The 12,044-nt window shown below is 30.2% G+C and overlaps 1 protein-coding gene across 2 annotated transcripts in view; it reads right to left on the bottom strand.

Moving 5' to 3' along the window:
* LOC127700714 (cell adhesion molecule-related/down-regulated by oncogenes-like) overlaps window positions 1-12,044 on the bottom strand; it is a 115,823-nt gene that overhangs the window by 85,487 nt on the left and 18,292 nt on the right. The window contains exon 1 of one of the 2 annotated variants that reach the window (XM_052204312.1): window positions 6,336-6,514. The exons of the other annotated variant lie outside the window; for it this stretch is intronic. The gene's annotated coding sequence lies outside the window, so the exon portion shown is untranslated. Of the gene's footprint in view, window positions 1-6,335; window positions 6,515-12,044 lie in introns of those variants that run through there. 2 annotated transcript variants of the gene reach the window in all.

Consider the following 12,044-nt stretch of genomic DNA (forward strand, 5'->3'; position numbering starts at 1 on the left):
AACATCTAACTCAAAGCCATTTTGTTTTTAAATTATCTTATTAAAGTTTTATATGTCTATGAACACCAAGAGTAAAGTGCAGATACCTTTCAATTTATAATCCTTATAGTTGCAGGTTTGATTGCAAGAGAGTATTATTCGCTAAACACAAAAGGCAAAGAATATGAATTGCAGGTCATCGTAGGGTCTTCAACAATAACCAAAACCCTTACCGTATAGTAAGCTATAAATGTCCTCAGGATAAGAACACTGTTCTAGCTTTTCAATTGTTTCCAAGTACAGTGGCTCCATTATTATACACAGAATACTAATGTTTGATGATTTCGTGGCTTAAGGTACACTTACAAAATATAAATTTCTTATAGGCAAATATGTTGAATTAGTTGATACCACGAAATCAAGAATCAACTAAACTACAAGTGTACCTCAAACTCAAATAAGTACCTTGAAAGTAAATGAATCCACATGGTTTTATCTTTACCAAATATTTACAACTGCTGCTCCTTTGATTACAGTGAAGTATAAAGTTCTCATTGTTCTATTGTCAATTCTCCTCTTTTTAAAGACAATTAACCAGAGTAGCTAAGCACAGGAAAATAAATACAACAGTCAGTCCTGGTAGCACAGAGATCTCAACTAATACAGATGGGTTCTGAGAATTGTGTCCAGTACGACTAAAATCTGACTCAAATAGCTATCACTTAATGTCATATGCTTTCAATATTGAATCGTTCAAAATGAAATGAACAAGGTCAAAGGTCTAATAGAAAAGGGACATGATACCCTTCAAAAATTCAGATTCAACAAAATTTCCGTGACAGATAATAGCCTTTTCAACATGACATGTAAAAGACCTCGACCATATTACAACTTTCTGGACATGATAAGGGCAGGAGAAGTCAAATAAACAATAATTCTATTACTCCAACAAAAGTGACACTAACAAGACGGTCAAAAGACCTTGCTCAAACTATGGTTGTCTGACAATAAAATCTTAACGACTACCATTCACAGCTTCTCAGACACTCACAAGATTGTCTCCCTTACCAACACAATTCATTTCAATATTTCCCCACTTTAAAGTGCAATAATCATGTATTGTAGCAAAAATTGGGTAATACAGGGGGAATTCAATCTTCTCCATCAATTCTACAATCAAAATGATGGTTTGTGGATCCCACAATAGACATTGTACCGAACAGCAAGCCAGTAATTAAATTGGTGATGGGAGTGACCATTTATATCAATGATAATAGCCTTCCATGTCACTTAAGAAACATGATCACTTTCTTTTTCATCAAGTTCGGTCAACTGGTCCAACATCAATGGTCACTGGACCATGTGACTGCCACTGTCTGCATGAGTTATTTATGATATTGGTTTATTCATTAGATCATCATGTACCAGACTAAATGACCAATGCTAATATCAAAATTAAAGCAGCCATAGATCACAAGTATTGTGACAGAGTTTGGACTTGTCCTCAGGTCAGATTTTCACTAAATCATACGACACATGACTTTTTTACCATATTAAGTCCGACTCTGAAGGAAATGGTCATTTACACTTAATATAAAAAGTCATTTGTCATCATTAATGGTCAAAATAGCCAGCACTTATTGACCACAATGTCAATATGTTAAATGACCAAAAACTGACCAGAAACCACCAATTTGAATTAACTCAGTGGTCACATGAAAAACACTTATAAAATCTTAAACAATATGACAGATTTAACATAGATAGGCTTAAACACAGCATTATATTTTAATTGCAGTATAAATAGATATGAAAACTAAAATCTTTACACTGGGAACATTTATAGAAATATATTCAAAAGTGGTCATTGCAAATAATTTAATGAAGATAGTGACCAACAGCCAAGCAAAATTCTAATGAAAAAGTTAAATATTGTTTGTGAGAAAACCAAAAAGAAGATGAAAATGCTACTCTTTCTATGTATCTAATATGGGTCAACCATAATGGGTTTTCTATAATTTATGTATTTTTAAATATTTCTATATTTGAGTATATCTTCCTTACAATTATGATCTATCATTATAAACCTCTATTACAAGGGATTCATATGTCATTAGAAGTCTTCACTACACTGTCAGTTCTGAAATGGAAAAGGTCCCATCACTCAACTCTAGGTCCTTTGGAATATTATAACAAATGAGATACTAACAGATTGCCCAAGGATACATTCACATCACTCACATGGCACTGGAATGGAACTGTAGACAAAATAGGATATCCTAGAGGAACATGGTGTCAAAATCTTCAGCAAATAGCTGATTTCCTCTGGTGAATTATTTATATTCAAAACGGCCAACTTGTCTACAGAGATCAAATTCAAATTTCTATGGAAACATCATATGGACATAACAAGAAAGATACCAATCATTAGAAACCTAGTGGAATTAGTGTTTTCCTAAATTTCGAGAATCAATTAGGAACCTGTAGATATTCAAATCCTTGCAATTAAATCATTCTTTAAAATCTGAAGAACAAATGGTCTTCCTTTTGCAAAATTATAACCAGAATAACAATATTAAATTTTCAGAATCTTAAAAATAATCTTGTTACCTTTTTGGGTACCTTTCTTATTACATCAACAAAATGAAAATTTGAGGATTTCTATGTAGCCAAAATTTGTCAAAAAATAAAAAGAACACTTGATAAATCTCTAGCATCCAAAGCGCTTTTCTAGATTTACATTCACCAGGAATACTGAAACCCAAACATGTCAAAGACAGGGATGTTTAAAAATGTAGAAACATCAGGAGCTAATTGACTAAAAGGGACCTAAAAAGGATAACCAATTTCTAAGGTCAACTTTACAGAGGCATACAAAATTTCAATCCTTGTATCTATGATGAGTTCATTTACTTGTCAGAGGGAGTTGGAATCTTAGTTTCTTAAGTTATTAAAGGATAGTTGTACCAGTGTGTAGTGACAATTCAACTGATGTCCAAGTGGGATGACACATTTTGGATGACACCTTTAGGTACTTGACATATAAAACTGAACTATTGTCATAGGTATTGTAACAATTATACAGCTATATCAATATAACCTTTCTTCATTCAGAAATGCTTCCAGATTTAATTTTATCAAAATACAGCTTCCAAAAAAACTGCCACTTAAAGATAACCACCACTGGTTAGTGATATCCCTCAATATTCAAAATGTCCTCTGTATTTGGACTCCTGTCTCTCTCTTAACAAAGCCTGAATCAATTCTGAAATTTAAATTAAATCTGATCTAAAAGTCATTTAATCATTGAAAATTCAAGTAGCTGGTGACAGCTTGATTTAATAGGAAGGAAACTTAACCAATTTTTGTAGTTTGATTTTTACATTAATGATAATTTTTAAAAATTAATGATCCAACTACAATGATTACTTCTGTTTTTTTTGTTAATTTTTATCAAAGGTATAATATTTCATTGAAAACATGACTAATATGTAAGTCAGAAAAGTCAAAATCAAAACTACCAAAATGTCTGAATACACGATAGACAAATATTCCAACTTTTTAATAGATTGAATTCCTTTGTATCATGAAAGTGACTGAAATGCACCATGTATTCAATGGTGTTTTTTTCCTCTATATCAATTTGTATTTAGCTATTTATTTCCACATTCATATCAGAAATTTTGACTATTGATTTCTCAAACTCCTATCAAAAGTTTTGGCAATTTAATTACACAAAAATATTTTGATATCTGACAGTTATGCTTTGTGTTTTAAAAAAAATGAGGATATTAGAATTTAATATTAGGAAATTCAAAGAAATGAAATAAGTGATTCACTATCATTATTTATTCGCCCTTTTGTAATAGTTTTAGATCAAGTCCTACAGATTGTTTACTGCAAAAGATTTAAACAGTAAATCTGACGGTCAGAAAAAGTTCCTGTGATTAATTTTTTTTTTAAATTACTTTTTTTACTTACAAATTTCAAATTAAAAAAAAAATCAACTTTCATAAACCACAGCTTTAAATATGGGTACATTTTCTGATTAAATATTCATAGGTAGGATGGTTAACTAGAACTAAGAATTGTTTGTAATATTCTCTGGCTACTGACCATTATACGATTTTTACTAAAATATAAGTTTTTATGGGCCAACAAATATTGCACTTTCTATTTGATGCATTGATACAGCAGACGTCAAATCTACCAAATATATTCTTAATTTTAGACAAATGACGCTTCCTCCACATGACAACTCGTAAACTTCAAATATTGATGGATCACATCCCTACAAAAATCGTTTTAATATCTAACTGAGAAAAAATAGATTTATTGTAAGCAGTTATGTCGAATGCAGGGATACATAGGCAGGGAATTGTCCCATCAGTATAAACGGGCATTGTGTAGTAGAAATATATTTAATAGCCATCAATAAAATGGAATTTTAAATTCTCTCTTTCATCTTTGACGCCCATAAACAAAAATTTAAAAACCACGACAGAATTTCTTTTAATATGATTTTTCACGCTTTTCTTATGAATTGTCGGATTTAAGTTTTTTGCACTTTACTAATGAATGTAGCAGAAGTTAGACCCCTTTGAAATTTGATGAAATCTCCTAAAGTATGAGGTTTATATTCATATTAAATGTATTTAACTTCTTCACAGATAAACTGCAAACTGTTGATGTACTTTGTATAAATACTAAATAAAAACTTGCAAAAAATCCTGCTTTTTCTCATTCTATATGTCTGAAACAGACTTCAAAGGAGTTAGAATTAATAACTTTTCTGGTAATCTATCTTCTTTTTATCTTTCTTTCAAATAAATCTTGTGAAATATTTGACATTATATGGATAAACACCCCAAAAAAATTCACATGTTAATAATTATAGTTTCCTCATATGAAATTATTTATTTAAAAAAAATGTTTACTCTAGAAACAGGTTTAAAATTTAAATAGTGAATTTCATATCATTTCTCAAAAAATATTAAAAGCAGAGGCATCATGACCAATACTAGAAATCATTCACAGCTGGTTTTATCTTAATTAACTACTTGTAAAATGATATGACTAGGAAAATGATGTGTATTGCCCAAAGCCTGGCACTTTTATCACTTCTAAAACCTCTACATGTATAAATTATTACTTCCAATCAATTCAACAACCTTTCTATATCATATACCAAAACAATAATGGTAATAAATCAATAATTAAAAAAAATATTTGAGAAAATAAAAAATGCAAGAATATGGTTTTCTTGATTATGAAGCTATTAATGGCTACAAACTTCTGTCAGAAATTAAACTGTTTGTTGTAAAATAATGGTAATTCTCTTAATGTAATTCAATTCATGTTAAATATGAATAATTTATGTCTCGTTTGAGTTTTTGTGACATGTAAAATTAACATGATGTAGATTTTAATTGTAATTTACACTGTTCTATTATTACCTGACCATGTGAATTATTTTCATAATCATTTTACCTTCTTTTTTTTTTCTTCAAATATTCAAATTTTTTATGATCATATAAGATATATGGTTTCTTTGTCTTTCATTCTGTCAAGTTTTCTCTGTGGGTTGGAATTTTTTTTTATTAAAAATGTAAGCGGAGACCAAAATTTAGTTCAAATTTTAAGATAACATTTCACATTCAGAAATTCTTCAATCAAAATCCATCAGTTTTCATTACAAGTGAATAATTTATTTGTATTTTTTCTAAATTGGAATTTGAAGAGAAATAAAAGTACATTTTGATAAGAGAGATCAGATATCCATGTTCTTTTACCTCTCTAATTTGTTTACACACAAATTCAAATAATTTCACACTCACTCCACATGGGGATGATAAAAAACACATAAAATTTGTTTTATGTTCCTACAAACTATGAGTATGTATTGATAAGTTTTATGTAACAGTATTTCTACGCTGACGTGAGTCTACAGTGCTAGGATGTTGATAGTATTAAATCCACATGCTCCTTAGTCAATTTTAACTGTTTTCCAGGGCTAGTAAACATATATTTAAAGATTTTATGAGTGGTATTAAAATGAAAATATGAGAAATGACTGTAAATTGATAATTTTATAGCATTTTCTTTAAATGTTATTTTTCCACCTGAATGAATGAAAACATGCACAATAAAAAGTTTAGCAAAAATTTGATGTGACATTAATTATTATAAACAGTAAAAATTGAAAGTAGGGATATAGTAAGATGCAATCTGATACAATAGTAAATGGTTCACAGCTCGATGAAAGTTTTTTGTCATATTGTTTTGTAGATTACAGGTAACTTAATGTTTACCTGACTGTATTTATGATGTAAATAAAACACTGAATACTTACTTACCTTAATCAAGACAAAAATTAAGATTTATCCACAAAAAAGCTTTAAAAGTCACAAAATCCACTAAAAGTCATAAAATTTGACAATAAATGCTTGCAGACCTTCAGAATAACATACGATCACATACTGAAGCTATCCATTTTGTATGGCTGTAGTATAACATAGCGCTCTGCCCACTGGGGCGTACCACTACATAATGACAGAGAAAAATAGCTCTATACTCAACGGCTTTAGTCGTTCAACCAACCAAGCCAATTGTTCAAAGAAAAATATAATTTATTATATTTAAATAAGTGTTGACACTTGGAGGATGAAAAATGAGAAATTTATTAATTTAATTAGACAGAATCCAAATATGGCCAAATCCTTGTACTAATGCGTTTTTTAGCGTTTCTTTTTTTCAGATGAAGTTATTGGGAAGATTATACTAGAAGTAGGGAGGACATATCTTATAGGCCTAACTATCTCTCATAAATATGATTAATTAATTTTAGTTGCTAACTGAAATGTGCTGTTTTAGACATGGAAATGACTATTAAATGCTGCCAAGGAATCTCTTACAGAATATTGTTTATAACTGTAATAAAATAACTATTTACTGTTCCTGGTACAATTTGAAAAGGGGGGGGGGGGGGGTAAGGAGGAATTGTTATGAGCTTTTTAATTTTTGTTTACTGCTGAATTTATATTCATTCTTTTTCTGGTTTCTCATTTAAAAAACAAAATTTTTTAGGTTTTATCAAAGAATTTGTGAATATTGCAATTTGAAAATAAATAAGTAATATTCAATTACTGTGCAGTTTTAAGAATAGATCCCAACATTGCTTAGAACTGTGAGTCAAAAAGTTCAAACATTTTTTTTCATAATTAATAGAAATACTGTATTTTAAACATTTTTTTTTCATATTTAATAGAAATACTGCATTTTGAACATTTTTCTTCAATCTCCTTAGATATATCAGTGTACTTTATTTTCCTACTCCAAAACAAGACTAGTGTTACAAGCTACATAATCTTTTCTGCAAAAAAATCCTATATTTTTTTAAAAACAAAAATCAACTTAAATTTCTGTATTTCCAAGGCACAAAGACAGACAGGTATACATTAAGAATTAAGCTATGACCTGGTATCTATTTAAAAACTTTAAAGCTTAAAACTGTAGTTCAGAAAAGTCTTGCATTTAGATTCTTTATACAGTTGTGAAATGAGAAGTTGCCATTGTAAACAAATGTTGTCTTTAATAATAAAAAAAAAAAATAATTGCCTGTATTATAAAGCATACAATGTCGGATAAAATTAAACAATACTGATAGAGCAAGACCTGTAAATCTCAAACATTTCGGTAAGATTTTGATCATTTGGGACTCATACAAACCTTGGTCAAGACATAAAATGTTTGTGTGTTCATGATTTTCTTGTCTTGATGCTTGGTGTTCAATTTACATTTGAATACTAGGAAATAAACGTTTTATTTCAATGAGATAGCAATTCAACAAGAATTATATCAAACTTTTTTCATTTGCTTTCCTTCTATCTTACCCCAATGTTTAGGATGTTCTCAGATTTTCTTTACATAGATATAAGAAGATGTGGTATGAGTTTACAGTTGTAAACCTAGAGGCTCCAAAGAGTCTGTGTCCCTCACCTAGGTCTATATGCATCTACAACAATGGACACACTCCAACATTGTAAACTAGAATATTATTCATGACAAAAATCTTTTTTTTTTATCTTGTATTGCTGAATATTTTTGTGTTTACATTTTCTCTCTATCTAAATTAGTTTTGCCCAAAACATAAACAAGAGTGCACACGCTGAAATCTCACCTGCTTTACTGACCATTGATTTTATGTTGATAGTCCTAAATATAAAGCTTTACTAAGAGTATCACATCAACTTAACATGATCCAAGAAAATGAGGTCAAGGTTAGATAAACCAAACTGGAAAAACATGCACACCTTACAATCATTCCATACACCAAATATAGTTGACCTATTGCTTATAGTTTCTAAGAATCAAACTTAACCAGGAAAAATTAACATTGACCAATGAACCCTGAAAACAAGGTCAAGTCAGATGAACCATGCCAGACAGACATGTACACCTTACAATCAATTTATCCATTATATATAGTTGACATATTGCTTATAGTTTCCAAGAAACAAGCTTAACTATGAAAAATTAACATTGACCAATGAACCATGAAAATGAGGTCAAGGTCAGATAATATCTGTCAGACAGACATATACACCTTACAACCATTCCATACACCAAATATAGTTGACCTATTGCTTATAGTATCTAAGAAACAAACTTAACCATAAAACTAAACATTGACCAATGAACCATGAATATGAGGTCAAGGTCAGATGATACCTGTCAGACAGACCTATACACCTTACAATCATTCAATACACCAAATATAGTTGACCTATTGCTTATAGTTGAAGAAAAACAAACCAAAGCACAAAAACTTAAGACTGAGCAATGAACTGTGAAAATGAGGTCAAGGTCAAATAAAACCTGCCAGACTGACACGTACATCGTAAAATATTTCCACACACCAAATATAGTTGACCTATTGCTTTAAGTATCTGATATATGGACTTGACCACAGAAACTTAACATTGTTCACTGATCCATGAAATGAGGTTGAGGTCAGATGAAAACTGTCCGACAGGTATGATGACCTTTGCAAGGTACGCACATACTACATATAGTTATCCTATTACTCATAATAAGAGAGAAATTAACATGACAAAAAATCTTCTACTTTTTTTTCAAGTAGCCACTGAACCATGAAAATGAGGTCAAGGACAATGGACATATGACAGACAGAAACTTCATAACATAAGGCATATATATACAAAGTATGAAGCATCCAGGTCTTCCAACTTCTAAAATATAAAGCTTTTAAGTAGTTAGTTAACGCCCCCGCCACCGCCGCCGGATCTCTATCCCTATGTCGAGCTTTCTGCGAAAGAAGAGTAAAAACAATTTCGTCATTTAAGGGCAATAATTCCTATAAAAAGTTTACAAATGATTTTGGCAAAGTTTGACTTATTTGTAGATCTTGTCTTGCTGATCATTTTTGCTATTTAAAGTGTCAATCTATCTTTGATAGTTTCCAAGATAATAGGCAAAAACGCAAAAAATTGGTAAAAGTAGTCATTTAAGATCAATAACTCAAATAAGGGGTCGACTTATGATATCTGCCATGCTGACTGATTTGTAAATCTTGTCTTGTTGATCATTTTTGGCTATTTAAAGTGTCTATCTATCATAGCTTTCAAGATAAAAGGCAAAAGAAAACAAAGATTGGTAAAATCGTCTTTAAAGAGCAATAACTCCAATAAGGAGTCTACTGACAATTTTGACCATTAGACTTATTTGTAGATCTTTTCTTGATGATCATTTTTGCTATGTAAAGTTTCTCTCTAACTATTACAGTTTGCAAGATAATAGACAAAAATGGAAAAACTAATTTAAGGGCAATAACTTCTATAAGAATATAGATATATATCCGACAGTTTTGATGTAAACCAACAGTAGGTAAATCTCAACATTTTGAAAATATCTGCCCCTTTCAGAATTTCTCTATTTATTTCAGCCATGTCGGCCATATTGGTTGGCAAGCGGGGTCATTGGATACATTTTTTAAACTATAGATACCCCAATGATGATTGTAGCTTAGTTTGATTAATTTGGCCAAGTAGTTTTAGAGGAGAAGATTTTTGTAAAAGTTAACAAACTACAACAATGGGTGCTCACATGCTAAATAAACAGCTGCGCCATGAGCGCATGATACGCCCGTCGTCTTGTGTGTGAATTTTTATGCAATAAGCATAAATAGTTTCTGACATACAGCGTGACATGCGAAAACCCCCTTTTTTTTTTACAAAAAAATCAATATCTCTAAAATAAAATTTTGAATCAAAACCAAAAAGTATACAGATCTTAAGATTAATATAATTAAGAAGTGTGTAAAATTTTAAGCAATAATCATAAATTGTTTTTGAGATACGGCGCGACATGTGAAAACCCCCCTTTTAAAAAAAAAAAAACAATATCTCAAAAATAAAATTTTGAATCATCACCAAAAAGTATACAGATCTTAATGTTAATATAACTAAAAAGTGTGTAAAGTTTTAAGCAAAAATCATAAACTGTTTTTGAGATACGGCGCGACATGTGAAAAACCCCTCCCCCTTTTTTAACAAAATACTCAATATCTCTAAAATAAAATTTTGAATCATCACCAAAAAGTATACAGATCTTAAGATTAATATAACTAAGAAGTGTGTAAAGTTTTAAGCAATAATCATAAATTGTTTTTGAGATACGGCGGGACATGTGAAAAAAAACACACACCTGTTTTAGTTACTAAGTCCCGTAACTCAAAAAGTTTGAATCTTATTTTCACCAAAAGTATACAAATAGTTTGACCATCAAAAGAAACAACTATGTTAAGTTTCATGAAATTTGGATAAGTCATTCTCAAGATACGGTGCGACATGTTTACGCCGGACAGACAGACGGACAGACGGACAGACAGACGGACAGACAGAGGGCCGGACGCCGGACATTTGTATACCATAATACGTCCCGTCAAAAATTTGACGGGCGTATAAAAAAAAGGTGAAGATAGGCTTTTCATAACTCCTCTGTCACTACTTAATTTTATGCACGTTGCTTAATTATATATATATTTAAGTATCATATGTTGAATTAAAAATAAGCTAAATAAACAATAATTCAAAATTTTATGAGAATAATAAATCTTGTTAATTCTTATTTTGTCCATTTAGCAGTTGCCTGTAACAGAACAAGACAGATTGGTTATTTATGAGACTTATTTGCATTCTGTGAGAAGTTGTTACTAAATTTTTACCAAATTAAGTTAACCACTTATGAAGATATATGGCCATTAACTTTTACAGAATAATACTGGACCATTTTTTATGAAGATAGATGATTATTTTAGCGTCATATTGCCCTTTAAGTAGTTCCTTAGTCATAACGACAGAATTCATTAATATCAGCGGAATTGTGTACTCAAAATCATGGAAACATCAAGGAAACAATTAAGGAATTATACATGTATCTAACAGCTGTTATGTGAAGTAAAAAGTCATTTTGCATCCTTTTTTTTTCATTAAAAATAAATTTTGTTATTTCCATCAGAACCAATTTTTTTCAATCTACCAATCTCCTCTTTCATAGGTTCTAACCTGTTACCCAATTTTAACCCTGAACCACTTTTCTGTAAAACTTTAGGTTCACAGGAAAAATTGCAACATATGTTTTTCATATGTTTTCAAAACATATGAAAAACATATGATTTTCATATGTTTTTCATATGTTTGTCCCAAACATATGAAAAACATATGTTTACAAACATATGTTTACATATGTTTTGAAACATATGAAAACATATGGAAGCAAACATATGTTTTCATATGTTTTATAAAATATGTTTACATATGTTTGTAAACATATGAAAAACATATGATTTTCATATGTTTTCATATGTTTTAAAGGACATTAAAAAAAATGTTTTGAGAAAATGTCAAAATTTGTCATTTAATTATCACATACATTTTTTCATTTATTATCTATATAGCGTATTTCTCAAACAGGAAAGTTCACTTTCTACTCTTCCCACTAAATCCCACATGATCATGATGATGAAAGCAGGTCAGCCCTGTCAG

This window comes from Mytilus californianus, unplaced genomic scaffold, assembly GCF_021869535.1.
Source record: "Mytilus californianus isolate M0D057914Y unplaced genomic scaffold, xbMytCali1.0.p SCAF_5, whole genome shotgun sequence".
NCBI classification, from domain to species: Eukaryota; Metazoa; Mollusca; class Bivalvia; order Mytilida; family Mytilidae; genus Mytilus; species Mytilus californianus.